Source organism: Schistocerca cancellata, chromosome 5, assembly GCF_023864275.1.
Source record: "Schistocerca cancellata isolate TAMUIC-IGC-003103 chromosome 5, iqSchCanc2.1, whole genome shotgun sequence".
NCBI classification, from domain to species: Eukaryota; Metazoa; Arthropoda; class Insecta; order Orthoptera; family Acrididae; genus Schistocerca; species Schistocerca cancellata.
This window is the reverse complement of record NC_064630.1, coordinates 524913294-524928807: the sequence shown is the minus strand read 5'-3', so window position 1 is coordinate 524928807 and position 15514 is coordinate 524913294.

The window sequence follows — 15514 nt, the reverse complement described above, 5'->3', positions numbered from 1 at the left end:
GAAGCATTTGGTGTGTCTCCATTGCAATTTTTTAAAGCAAGAAACAAAATTTCACACACACTCTTTGTTCTTTTAAAGTTGCCATGACGACTTCGTAGAAGTAACCCGCCAACAGTCAGAGAAACTCAGTACCACACTTGCACTTTCAGCTCTACACTGACACCGCCTGCACAGCTGTTTCATGAAGGTCTCTACTAACACCATCTAGCGTGAGAACCCTGCACTACGTCTATGAGTGGCAGCACCCTCAGAGTTCGATTTCTTTTGGGTCCCCCCTCGTATATCTTCCCTAAGTTCTCCTCACAGTTCCTCTCTAAACACCACGAATGAGCCACTAATCCATTCACGCATTGTGTTTTGAAAATCCCATGGAAGGAGGAGAGCCTTCAGGATTATGGAATGAATCAGGATATACTTCAGCAGGGGCAGCCAATCCAGGTTACTGCTTTTAAGTATACTAACAACAAATTATGAATAGCACTTATCTACTCATATGGCGACCATTTCTTTACTGTAAAGGAATAAAACTATTGAAAAACTTGAAACAGGATATGGAGCCCAGAGCTGTAATCAGGCCACAGCAACAGGTAGCAGGTGTTGGTCATTGAACTTTGAGAACACCAGAAGCATCTGCCCTCTACCAACAGAACAGCCACTCAGCCAGTCTCCAGAAAGTATATAAACCCAACCCTCTGCCGATAATTACAGCTGATTGTTGCCCCTGTTCAAGATCATTTGGCATGACATACAAACACAGCTGCTACCATGAAGTCAACAAGTAGCAGCAGCAGCATTTAAATCTGACCAAACCAACTCATCATCATTGAACAGTTGGGGCAGTCTATGGTGGACAGCTCAGTGTTGATGACATAGCAGTATGTGTCACCACCAGATCACAAATCCCTGCCCATCGCCTGAGCAAGTGGTTGCTTGGACAACGCAACACTTTGTCGCAGTTTGATGTTGCGAGGGTCCAGATGTTTGTGCCCCTGTTGAGATACCAACAAAGGACTTACATGTCCTGCACCACTGAGCATAGCGCAGTTTGATGCATTCACTGTGGAGCAGCTATGCCAGGCCAGCATGCCATGGGCTGCGAAATGTGAGCCGTCACTGATGCAGCAGCCACAGTGGTGTTGCCTGCTCAGAGCTATTTTCTTCGCACCCTGATGGAAGTCAGTGCACTGGGAGGCACTAAATGATGTATACACTTAACCTGCCATTGACGCTAGCAGTATCAGAATCCAATAATTGTAAACAAACTGCAATAAAGAAGTTCTTATACTTAAAAACTGTCTTCTCCTGCTGCACTTCCATCCACCTTCAGCAGAGAAATGCCACCCACATTCTCTAATCCTACCATCCCATAATAATTGGTAGAAGAACTGCTGAGGATGAAGATGGACAACAAGAAGACAGCAGCCAGTTCCATGATTCCTATTCAGCATTAGTAGTAAGTGCTGATTTTAGAGTTCTTTTGGGCCTGTTGGCTTTTTCCCTATTTTCCTTCTTTCTTTTCATTTTAATTTGGGAACACTGTATACTTGTGTTGATAGTAAATAGGCAATATGAATAAGCAAGTTTTGGCTCAGGAAGCTATTCAGCAGCTGATAACTCAAGTAACTCAGCTGCAGACAGGATTAGAGCACAGAGGGAAGAAAGAGGAATGGTCACATACAAGTGCAACTATCCTTGATAGCAACTTTGCCTCACCGAACACTCGATTCTCCAGAAAATGTGGGGGAGATGTCTATGGGTTCTTTGTCACTTTGGATACAGTCACTGGGTTTGAAAACTGAAGTAATGAGCATTTACTGAGTGTAGCTAAACTATAGTTAATGGGAGACACTACTATGTATGTAATGGGCCTCAAGAAATTAAGAGAAGCACAGTCATTTGACAATTTCATGAAACGTTTGTTAGACAGATATGAGATGAAAAATGCATCGAGATACTACCATGAGCAGTTTAATGGGATATTCCAGAAAAATGGGAAATCAGTAGAGAGTTTTGTGGACTGCATTCGCAAAATTAATATCAATACATATGCCCTCACAGTGCAGGATAATGCCAACAAAACAATTTTACAGAAACCAAACAGAGAAAGTACTTGATGCATATTTCTGAATGTTACCCTCAGACATGTCATGCAGAGTTTGTATGGAATTTCTGAAGATGCTGAATGAGGCTGTAGAAGCTGCAGCAGCATTATCTGACATAGATATGGCCACCAAGTCATGGGAGAAGAATGTGGTATTTAATATGAATATTAAATGTATCAGATGTGGTCAAACATGTCGTATGAGGAGAAATTGCAGAGATCAGCAGTGTCAGGCTTGTAAGTGGTTCGAAAATTCTGAATGAAACTATAATAACAGAAATTCGCAGAGGTATAAAGAATGGTCAAATGGGACCTCATACTGTGCCATAAAATGGGGCAGGGGGTCTACTGTACAATGCTTTCACTGAGGGTTAACACATGTCACCTCTGTGCAAAATCAATGACATACTTTTTTCTGACCAGTTACATGAAAGGAAATTTTGGTAAATTCTTATTAGACGCTCAATCTTAGGTATCTGTCACAAATAAGAGAATACTTGGTAAAGTAGCTTTAAATCTGCCATGCTGGGCATTAGGCAGCATAGGTGGTGGTTCAACAGTAATAAGTTTCCAAGCAGGGGAGGTAAGTTTCGGGTTAGTGTAGAAGTTTTCCCCTTAAACAGCAGTTACTATGAAACCATACCCTGTTTAGATTTCCTGTTTGAGCATCATGCCAAAATTGACATAGAATGGCATATAGTAGAACTGGATGCAGCATCATTTCATCTTGCTAGTATGGCTGGAAAACCATTACTGTTGCAAAGAACATCTGAGATATCAGGTGGACCACCCAAACTGTGTACAAGGTTCGTTAAGGTCAGCTTAGGGGATATACCAAAAGGTACTGGAAACTTAATCTGGGCTGATGTAGGAGCTAACCTGGTGGTGAAATCTTTATGTGTTGTTGAGCCTTTGCCTGAGAATTGGAAGTTAGGTAAAGGACAATGTTTTTCATGGTGTAGTTTATCCTATGATTGATGGAAGAAGAATTGTTTCTGTCAGGTTAACCAAACACCAGGACAGTCTGATCACGCTGAGGAAGAAAGCAATACATTTAAAGGACATGGTAATATGTTGGAAGACTAAATAGGATTATTTGATTCTATTGGACCACTGCCTGCCACACCACTAACTTAACATCATATTCCCACTGGAAACAAAGCAGCTATTTATAACAAACCATATAGAGTCTAAAAGCATTTACAGCCTGTCATGGATGAATTTATAAGCCATAAACTTCAAAAGTAGATTGTAGAAACAATAGCCTTTTGTCTGCAGCTATTTTCGGTGTCCACAACAAATCACCAAATGACAGCAAAGCACATAGGTTCTTGCTAATCTTTCTGTAACTTGTGACTACAGTCATATAACACAGTTTAAATGGAAGTTCTTCCATTTGACTGTATAGATTGTTTATTATATGGTACAGACATGATTTCAGCCTTTGGCTACTTACAAGTACGATACTGAGAAGATATATATTAGGAAAATTTCAGCCAAAAAGTCATCTTCTGAATTAAGCAATGACAGTTGCATTTGCATAATATGTGTTTGTTTTGTCTAATTTAAGAAAGGCTTTTTAGCTAAAAGCTTACTTGTTTAGCAATCTTTTTGTTGTGCCTGTCTGCAACTCAAAATTTCCACTATATGGTGAGCAGCAATCTATCCTTTTCACAATATTACAGTTATTCCATCCTGGATTTTTCATTGTTTGAGGAGATATACACAAACACAATGCATAAAAAATACAATGGACCAGAAATTAGATAACATTATGCTAATAAAATACATTACAAACCATAGGTATGAACTATATGTATTTCGCATAAATTCAGTTAGATTACTAATAAGCCTGGTTAAATATTGCTCTTACTTTTAGGTTTTAATATAAATTTTCTTTTGTATTGTTATATAATCTGAAGATGGTCATTGTATGGCCAAAACCAGTTATGACTGTGTCATATGAATGTGATTGTGCCTATAAATAAACAAAAACGTTTTTACAAAATAATCAGTCACTCACTCCATTGAGAAAATGTATTTTTTTTTTCAAAATAAAATATATGATTTTAAAAAAAAGTTAATAAAATTAAAAATAAAAATATTTACAATTTAAAAATTATTGAATTATATTACTTAGATGTTAAGCATGATCAAACTTCTGTAAACAAAGTCATCATTGAAATACGTCAAAATTGGTTATATAAAAAACATAGAAAGAAACATTCCACATGGGAAAAAATATATTAAAAACAAAGCTTCCATGACTTACCAAACGGGAAAGCGCTGGTAGATAGGCACAATAAAAAACACACAAACACACACACAAAATTTCGAGCTTTCGCAACCCCCAGTTGCTTCGTCAGGAAAGAGGGAAGGAGGGGGAAAGATGAAAGGATGTGGGTTTTAAGGGAGAGGGTAAGGAGTCATTCCAATCCCGGGAGCGGAAAGACTTACCTTAGGGGGAAAAAAGGACAGGTATACACTCGCACACACATCCTTTTTTCCCCCTAAGGTAAGTCTTTACGCTCCCGGGATTGGAATGACTCCTTACCCTCTCCCTTAAAACCCACATCCTTTCATTTTTCCCTCTCCTTCCCTCTTTCCTGACGAAGCAACTGGGGGTTGCGAAAGCTCGAAATTTTGTGTGTGTGTTTGTGTGTTTTTTATTGTGCCTATCTACCAGCGCTTTCCCGTTTGGTAAGTCATGGAATCTTTGTTTTTAATATATTTTTCCCATGTGGAATGTTTCTTTCTATGTTTTTTATATCATTAATTTGAACCCAACAATTACGTTTGTTATTGTCACTGTTGCATTTCGAAATCTTTTCTGTCATCTTACTTTCTCTTTTTGTTTGTACAAGTATTTTCACTTTGTATTCATCTTCCCTTTTTCCGTAATCTACCATACATTTTATCCTGCCTAAATATAGGATATGTGTGTGTGTGCGAGTGTATACCTGTCTTTTTTTCCCCCTAAGGTAAGTCTTTCCGCTCCCGGGATTGGAATGACTCCTTACCCTCTCCCTTAAAACCCACATCCTTTCATCTTTCCCTCTCCTTCCCTCTTTCCTGACGAAGCAACCGGGGGTTGCGAAAGCTCGAAATTTTGTGTGTGTGTTTGTGTGTTTTTTATTGTGCCTATCTACAAGCGCTTTCCTGTTTGGTAAGTCATGGAATCTTTGTTTTTAATAAACTTGGTTATATGATGCAGGTGTTACAGCAGATAACAGAGACCATACTCACAGTGTCTGGCAGAAATAGAACAAACATGTCTGACATACATTTAGTAACTGTACCATAAAATTATTATTATTATTAATAGATAACATGTGATGTCACCATTGTGTCTGTGTTTGTATGACTCCTGGTGTGACTTATTTGATAATCTAGTTGTAATATTAGCCTCAGTATGACCTGAAGAGATCAATGCATGTATTATAGTTTTCATTCTCTTGCAGTCACTTCCCTTTACTATGACTTTACATCTTTTGCACATTTTTGTGGTTTGGCTTGAGTTATTTTACTGTCTCTTTTCTGTATTAGCCATATTGTAACATGAGTGCATTGCTGTATTTCCTAGAACTTTCACAAAATATTATCAATGGCTTATGTCATCACATGAACTAGAACTATATTATACTTTTCTCTGGTTTGATTTAAATTATTTTACTGCTTAGTTGTAATATTAGCAACAGTATGACCTGAAGAGATTGTTATATTTACTATACCTTCCAATCTTTGGCAGTCACTTCCCTTTGCTGTGACTTTACATCTACTGCACATTCTCCTTGTTTGACTCGAGTTATTTTATTACATGATTTTAGTATCAGCCATAATATAACATGAATAGATTGTTGTATTTATGAAATTTTTCAATCTGCTACACTCCTTTCCCTCCTTTTGTGAAATTATAATACCACATTGTTCGTATGTTTCCCTGCCACACCTCTCCTACCTTTTCCCCTAGGGTCTTCCTGGTTTAACTTCAGTTATTTTATTACCTGACTTTAGTATCAGGCATAGTATGATATAAATGGTTTGGTGTATTTATTAATCATTATCTTTCTTTTATGAAATTATAAAACTACATTGTTTGATGGTTGCAACAATGCATTCCTATAAGCATGTTTATTATAGCCTTGTATTTCTTCCTTTTCCCCTTTCTTGTTTATTTCTTCCTTTTTCCCTTTCTTGTTTAGTATTTTTTTTTATTTGTCCCCCCCCCCCACACACACACGCACACATTCCTTTTACATCTTAGTGACATCTTGTATATTCCCACTCAATTTTTTTTACACTGCCTATTGTTTCTCTACTCCCTATTCCCCAACCTTTCTTCTTCCACACTTCCAACCCCTCCCCCCCCTTCTAATACTTTCCTATACCATCTGCCACCACCTCTATCCTCATATCTGTGTATTCATTTACGTATTTACGTTACTCTATTTTGCTACATCTCCCTACTGCACCCCTATACATTTTCCCCCCTCTTTTGTCCCCTCCCTCACTCCATTCCCTTAAATTTGCTCTCATATCTTATTATTCTCCCTTCCACCACTTCCTCCATCCTCTACACTATCTACCCACCCCTCACCCCCCAGTTTCCTTACACTGCCCCACCCCTCTTCCCCAATCCACCAGTCCAACATTCTTTTACATTTCTGTACAATATAGTGCTATATTATGGTATACAATATTTTTAAGGCAAACATTTGTAGGCTCTTTCCTAGTATGGTTGTATATGATCCAGAGGTCTGCTTCATAACACATTTCAACAGGTGGTTATTTTACATTGCTTTTGCAACTGACCTACATTTCACTAATGTATAATTATATTTTATATTCAACATAGTACATGATGTATAATAGTTCCTTCCAACCATTGCTAAATTTCTTTGTATAAGAGCACATGTTTACATTTTGTATTCACAGCTTGGAATGATCATCCAAAGATATATGAACCTCTTCAGTTTATCAAACATTGAAAAATCCAGGATGGAAAGTAACAATATTAGAAGAGGATAATTGCTGCTCACCATATAGCGGAGATTCTGAGTCACAGATAGGCACAACAAAAGGACTCACACAATGTGCTTTCTACCAACAAGGCCTTTGTCGAAAATAGACAACACACACACACACACACACACAAAAGTAACTCACACACACAAGCCACAGTCTATGGCAGCTGAAACCAGTCTGGCTTTTTGTTGTGTTTATATGCAACTCAGCATCTCCTTTTCAGTTTAAGTAACTCTGGTCTGTTGCCTACAACACTTCTCTGGATTAAACCATAAGCACACCACATAAACTGACAGCCTATAATGTTCAACTTTGGCTTGGATTACATTAGTAGATTCAACTGTGGCTTTAGATAATGGTGCCTGTATATGTAATGACTGTTTTTTTTGTGATCATTTTGTGGAACAGTTACTAGATTTATTTCTGACAGACACTTTGTAAATATGTTCTCATTTATATGGTATGATGCCTGAATTGTATAACAAACTGTAATATATTTCATCAATGACTTTGTTTATAGAAGTCTGATCATGTTTTAGATGTAAGTAACACAATTTCAATAATTTTTCAATTCCAATTTTTGTAATCCTAATTGTAGTGGCATAACATTACCTACTTTCTGGCCCATTGTATATTTCATGCATTCTAACAGAAACCCTAGACAATCTGAGCCAGTGTCATTATTTCACAACTATCAACGTACAAAGTGGGTACCATCAATTAGAGGTAGCACCTGGAGATCATCCAAAAACAACATTCTCAACCTCCTGTGGCCGTTATCAATATTGTCACATGCCTTTTGAGCTGAAAAATATGCCCACTACTCTCCAGCGACTGTTAGATGATGTATTGAGAGGACTAAAACCAAAGCAATGCATAGATCATTGAGATGATATAATTGCATACTCCATGATTACCCAGGAATATGTAGTATGTTTACATGAAGTTTCGAACATCTGCATGCAGCGCAGTTAACTTTTAGTCTGGAAAATTGCTATTTCATTGTACAACCATTCTGTTACTTGGGTCATATCATTGCCATAATGATGTACTTGTCGATTTGCAACTTTTGATAGGATCAAAAATTTTCCAACATACATTACAGTCAGGGCATTGCAGTCATAGTTTGCATAGCCAATTCTTATTAAAAATTCATTCCCAAATTTTCTGAAATTGCAAGACCTGTCACACATTTGTTAAAAACAGGAGTAAAGTTTCAGTGGTCTCCACATTGTGAACAGTGTTTGTAAAACTAAAGATTTATTTACCTCTAATCCAGTACTCACTTTTCCAGATTACCAAAAGCAATTTATACTGGTGCGCAATGTTAACAGTTTTGCTGTGTTGCACAGAAAGATGAAATGTGGGTTGCTGTGTTGTACAGAAAGATTAGGTGTGGGTTGCATACCATAGTACCAGAAAAATAATTAAATGAGGTGATGAGGTAGGGCCATGATTCATTTCTAGCTGGACGCTATTCACAGATCAACAGAACACCATGTAGTCAAAGTTACTGGAGGATAACACACCAGACAAGACATTGATTGTTACTGGATGACACACCAGTCAAGATGTTTGATTCTTAACATCAAGATTTGCGTCACATGCACAACGGGCAGAACTCGATTACCAAAAGAGTATGTTGTAAAGATTACCAGAGGCAGACAAACCATTTCAAATGACTGGCATTGATATACTCAGACCATTTGCTCAAATAACAGCAGGAAACTTTTATGTGGTAACAATAATCAAAATGTTTCATGTTTCATTTCCATGACAGCCATACCTATCTAACAGGTAGTAACAGTGGTGCATGGTTAAGTTTGGAACATTGGAAACAATAATAACAGACCAAGCAACAAATTTTATCTCCAATTTAATAAAGCAGTTACATTTGTTACTGTACATTAGGAGCTGTAGACCAGTGAATTACACCTACAGAAAAATGGCTACATGTAGAGAAACCATCAAATGATTACAAAAATTTTAAGTTGCTAAGTTAACTTTCATCACAATAACTGGGACACCCTATTTCAGTGTGCCACAGGAGCATACAATTTACAAGTCGCACAGAGAACACGGTTATACTCTCAAGAGGTTGCTTTTGGCCAAAAGATGCCTTCCCTTTTCTAGCTTTGTAAGTCCCCCACCCAGGAGAGGACATATCATGAGTGAAAAAAAATCTCAAAAACATTGAAGACTATTTGGCACTAAGTGAAAAAGATGAACACCACAGCTCTGGAACAGCAAGAAAGGACTCATAATAAGAAAGCAGTATTACCAAAGAATCATGTAGGACAACGAGTTACGTTAACAAACGCTGTGTACCAAAAGGAGAGGAAACAAAAACTTGTGACACATTATCAGGGACTATTTTGAGTGATTCCATCTTGCACCACAGTGGTTCATATAAGTCCTTGTTTTCAAGGAACTCCAGAGGCACTAGTGCCTGGGAAAAAGAAGGCCAAACTTTGTCAAGAAAAGCAGGACACTTCTATAGTTATTCTGAAACATTGGTCCACACTTAGGACCAAGCAGGAATAATAAACTAACAACAGGATTTCCTCTTAATTTAGGACACCACACAGTTCTACACCCAAACAGTAGGGAGCAGTTCCAGTGCTAGGCAACAGATGCAGGACGAAACAGAGAACCATCTCAAGAAGCCTCGTTAATAAGTCTGCTGTGTTGTTGCAGGGTGGCAGAAGTCCTCAAGGTATGTCTTCTATGTCAGACCATCAGTGGACCCCAGTGTATGGGTAGTGGAGAATAAAATTCAGTGGTAATAAGACACTTCTGACAAGTTACAACTCGTGATGGAAAACCAGACAAGGTCCAGTGATATACAGGGAGTATATCAATTGGTACAGCCAGCTTTTACATGGTTACAGAGACAGCTATGGCAAACTACAGATTTAGTCCCACTAGTCCAACATAAAAGGGGTTGACTAGACACCAGTGGTTGAATCTTAAGTCATTTTCAGTATCGTCAACACAGAGAACCAAGAAAAGATAAATAAGGCTTTACAATAAGTACAAGTGGATGGAGAAGACATCCAGGGAACAGTAGACCTATACACACTGCAGCTCACCAGCCTAAAAAAGAATACAAGTAAACAATACCAGACAGCTGTGCTCCTTGTAAGCAACACTAACATCCCACTTTTGGGCATCAGTAACACAACTAATCATGACTCTGGCACACTTGGGAACCATTTTAATAATGTACATACACAACTAACAATTGCAGAACTACTCTGCACCTTCACTAATAGTGTGAGTGAAACACATACAGAGGACACCAAACTACAAGAAGCCCTATTACATGGTGTTCATGGGCATTTAACATCAATACTGCTAGAACCAGTTCAATTCCTGGAATGGTTACATAATACCACACCATTAGAAGAACTTTTATCGTTGTACTATCAAATGGCCACCATCACATATAAAAACACCATTAACTTGCATCGAATGCAGATTTGAGTGTTATGTCATCCATACTTACCAAGTAGCCTGTGACACTTTGCAAAAATTTGTGCATCTGAAAGTGCACAAAATACTATCAGTGATACTACTAGTGACCCTGCGAATGTCCACACAGGAATTTACTGTGCTGTTGAACCAGGACGATCACCTCCAGCCTTACACTATAAGTACATGCCATCTCCAGATTATGAGAGTTCACCCCCATAAATCTGTGACAGAATACCTTGAAGAGATAATACAGGAAAAACATAATTCTTCCAAAAAGAGTAGGTCCGCATCAGTTACACTCCATGGAAAACTCAGTGGTTAATATTTCTACTAGTTATGAGTACAGTGGCACCCAGTGCATAGAATTGCACAGTCAAAAGATTATTGATCAACAGCACCTGGTGCAATATTTCCAGGCCAACTTTTCAATTAACTGCCACCATCTCTGGAACCACTAACCGAAATATCATCCACATGTTAATTTGCCCACCTGACTGTCTCTAGAGATCCTATCTGCTGAAAACCCGATTTATCTGAATAACAGTTTAGACCCGACCGTGCTAGCCTCCCTGTGCAAAATGATAACATTGCAATGGGGCACCTTTTGGACCGCATGAAAAGGTGTCGTACAGAACAGCAGTGCCAACTCATAACTATAGGAACCACAACCTCAGCTGTCTGCATGATTTAAGCCATAATAGTTACTACTTACTATCACTTCAAGCGCTACATTGCCCAAATTCCATCTCTGACAACTTCAACCTAAGGTTCACTCCAGTCAGAATAACACCAATGAGAAACAGTCTGACAAAGGACACAATTAATAACGAACAAAACCTCTGTGTGGAGACAACTGCTAGTGTAGTCAGAAAGAAAGTGTAAGTAGTGTAAAAGACAAAGTGTCACCTCGAGTCAATTTAAAAATGGGAAGTGTAAATACTTGTAAATAAATTGGTGCCTCTATTACAGTAAAATTTCCAATAGAAAGCCAGGGGCAATTTCTTTTCTTAGAAGGGAGCAGTTGTAAAAGAATAAAACTATGTCAGAACTTGAAGCAGGGTCTGGGGCCTAGAGCTGTAATCAGGCCACAGCCACTGCCTTCCGGCATTGGTCACTGAACTGCATGATAAACAAAAGCAACTGCCTGTGTCATTGCCCCTCAGCATGCTGACACTAAGCCAGTCCCCCAGGAAGTCTCTACAGTCCAATATGCTGTCAAGTATGACAGCTGGTTATTGCCTCTGTTTCAGAATATTTGGCATGACATACAAACGGAGCTGCACCGTGAAGTGAGCTGGCAGCAGCTGCATTTAAAGCCAACTGAAACAGCTCATCATGGAACAGCTGGAGCAGGTACATGATGCCTAGACTGTGATGGACAGTGCCATGTCAATGTCACAACTATATTTACCACTGCCAGCACACAAACCCCCACCTGTAACTTGGGAGTGCAACACACAGGCTCTGCCATCTATGCACCTGCTAATGTATTAATGAGGGACTTACATGTCCTGCACAGCTGGATGTGGTGCATTCTAATGTGTTCATGAGTTCACAACAGAGAAGTTACACCTGGCAATCATGACACAGTCTGGAAAATGCAAATCTTCCCTTACACAGCAGCTGCAGTGGAGGCAACTGCTCAGAGCTATTTCCTTTGCACCTTGGTGGAGGTCAGTGCATTGGGAAACAATACTGAACAATTTACTCAGTTTGCCCACCATCAAGGCTAGCTGTATCAGAGTCTAATGATTGTAAACAAACTGCAATAAAGAAGTTCTTGTATCTACTTGCTGTCTTCTTATGCTGCGTCCACATCCATTTTCAGTAAAGAATTGCTGCCCACACCCAATCATCCAGCCATCTCATTATAATATATACAAACAGGGTAAAAACATCTAAATTAAAAAAGCCAGTGCTCCTCCATTTACACTAATCAGCTGCTGCCTTTACCCAATAACTAAAGTAAACCATTTATACATCTTCATACAGACCATTATCAGCTACATATACACTTGTAAAATCAAAATCTGTTTAATGCAAATGCAAATGGTATTTAAACATCGCATCCTTAAATTCTAAACTATCCAAAATGACCTCTGCAATGAGAATTAAATGGAACAATACACGTCCTGAAACAGAGTGATGTATTACACTCACATACATTCCCTGTTGAGATACTGCAACATATTCTGGGAACATTTCCCTCATAGTGTAACAATTTTCCACTAACAAAAAAAGATTGTGAGGGTAATGAAAAATGTAAACAGCCAAAAATCATGTAAACCCTTCTTTAAAGAATTTAGAAGCCTACCCCTACTATGTGTCTATATATTCGAGGTTGTCATGTACATAAAAAAGGGCATGCTAAAAAAGGAAAACATATTTACTTAAAACTGTACATGAATACCATGAGGTCACATAGTGACACACACAGAAATCATTGTTATACCATCCTGTGCAAGAAAAGTGTATATCACTCAGAATTACAGTTGTTTAATAGGCTACAAAGTCATTAAAGGTTATTAACAAAATATATATCTTTAAAAAATCTGTAACTCTATATCTTCTGAAAAACTGTTTTTACTCAGTATCACAGCATCTTGCAAACCACTTTTTACAAATATATTGCACAGCTGATGCCAAGAAGCTCTCTCCTGGAAAATATGTATTACTAGTATTGTAAAAATGAGAGTGTACAAATGCCAAATTGCATTAAGTGTATTGTATTGTATTGTACTGTAATATGTATTAAGGGTATCCCACTTAAAAGAAAAAAATTATGTAAAACGCCCATGTAAAGAATTTTCTCTCTTGTAAAGTATGCCCATAGAAACATAAAAATGACCCTAGCAAATAATATTTGATTTAACAATGTTTAAATTAATGAAATGTTATCCAACAACTAGGTTATAATACATGTACCTCAAAGATTTCAGGACGTAAAACAAATAAGGTGTTGTGATGGTTTTATACCATGAGTCAAAATACATACTGTCATTATTTTCCATTCTGTGACACAATACTTAACTTCTATGTCATTGTGAGGATCCTATAGCCTCAAACAGAATATTATTTACTAACTTTTTGCAGTTTCTAAGCTTATCCTTTAGTCTGTCTGCACATTGCATGCTGACAGTCATGCAATTACAGCTGGTTAAGCTGTATCCAGCAGTAAAAAATAAACTTTGCCTGCTGACAATGGTTTATGAATTCTGTATTGTTTTGTGTTGCATGTGGTGGGCATAGTATTTCAATCATCCTCAGTTATTCGGCAGTGTTCTTGACATGCAGACATGTTTTTCACTTTGTGCTCGAGGTCAGTAATGTGTGCTTGTGAGGTGGTGCTCAATGCGGCAGTAAGCTGACTCGAATCCTGGTGGTGGAAAAAATGTTCATTGCCAGTGTTTGGTTAGCAAGTAAGGAGAGGTGGTGTTGTAAAGTTTATTATCACCAGACTTTGTGCCAATGTCCTGATTTAAATATCAAACCTCTTCTGTGTCTCATGGAGTGAGGGCATGTGACACTGTTGATGGTATTCTGTCCGTTGGATGGGGATGTTAAACTTGGTGGTGCTCGCAAGGAGTAGGCTGTGTGGTGGCACTGGGATTCACCCTCTTGCTTCATTCGTCATCATACAACATGTGACGAAGCAAATTGGAATATTTTTACTTGCCCTCTTGTTTTGCCATCTGCCTCCTTAAAATTCATTTTTTCATCTCTGTCTAATTTCCATTAACACATGTGAGTGTAATCTGCATTTCCATAAAAGAGAAAGGTTGACCCTCAGTTTTAAAGAATGTAACATCAGATATAATTTTGTGCTTAGTTTTACATAAGTGATTGATTTTCTAATTTATTTTCACTACTCCTAGTTAGTATCTTGTTATAGGCTGAAATCAGTAATTGTTTTCTAACTTAAATTCTACTGTTGACTTATAAACAAATATAAATTCTGTTCTAATTGTAAACAGAGGGAGTAACAGCCAAAGTCTTAAAGGATCTATTTGAAAACAAGTTAGCAAAGCCAGCTCTTAATTAATTCCAAAGTAATTTTCAGTTTTGTCAAAAGTATCGTTTGCATAACTATATTTGTTAATTTCTTGATTTAAACAAATAATATGGCTTAACCAAGGTAGTAGAGAAAGCAGTTGAAAGACGCAATTTTTTGACGTATGCAGTTAATTGAAGGAGTTAAGTTTTAATTGCATTTTCTGTAAATTAAACATCAAACAATGTGTAGTTTCAGTGCCTATTATTGTGATGATAAATAACGGCCCAATTTTTGGCCCCGAGACAGTCAGTCTGCGGCTGAGTTTCAGACGAGGAGCCCGTATTGGTTAGATCAACAACAATCCATCCACATAACTGGGAAATAAGTGTAATAGACTATGTGCTAAAACAATGAAAGTGTCTGTTCAATAATATCATGCGGCAGGAACTATGTGGCAAATCAATAAACAAACTACAACCAGGATGAAAATTCGCCCATCTCAAGACTATGTTTAGTTTAGTTATTCATGTTGCAGTTTCAGCATGAAGAAATTTGTTACAGTTGTGAGATACAGAACTTATTCAAAACAAAGTGTATCTCAGATTTATTTTTGGAGAAGGAATAATTCCAATAATAAACAATACTTATTGTGGTCTGTCATTAATTGTTGTCAGTTAAACCTTTTATTGTTCAAACCATAATATTCTACCAAAAGTACACATATGATTAGCCTATTGGAGAAATGGATGTGGAAAGGAGTAATATAGCGCTGTCACTAAAATCTATGTGGCAGTGTTATGGCACATAACTAACTGCTGAGATTGGTCAGTGAAAAAAGTGTTATGAGATCTAAAACTGTAAAATACATGAGTTAACTGCTGTTTCAGAGAATGCTGAGCTTGATGTACTTGTTCTTT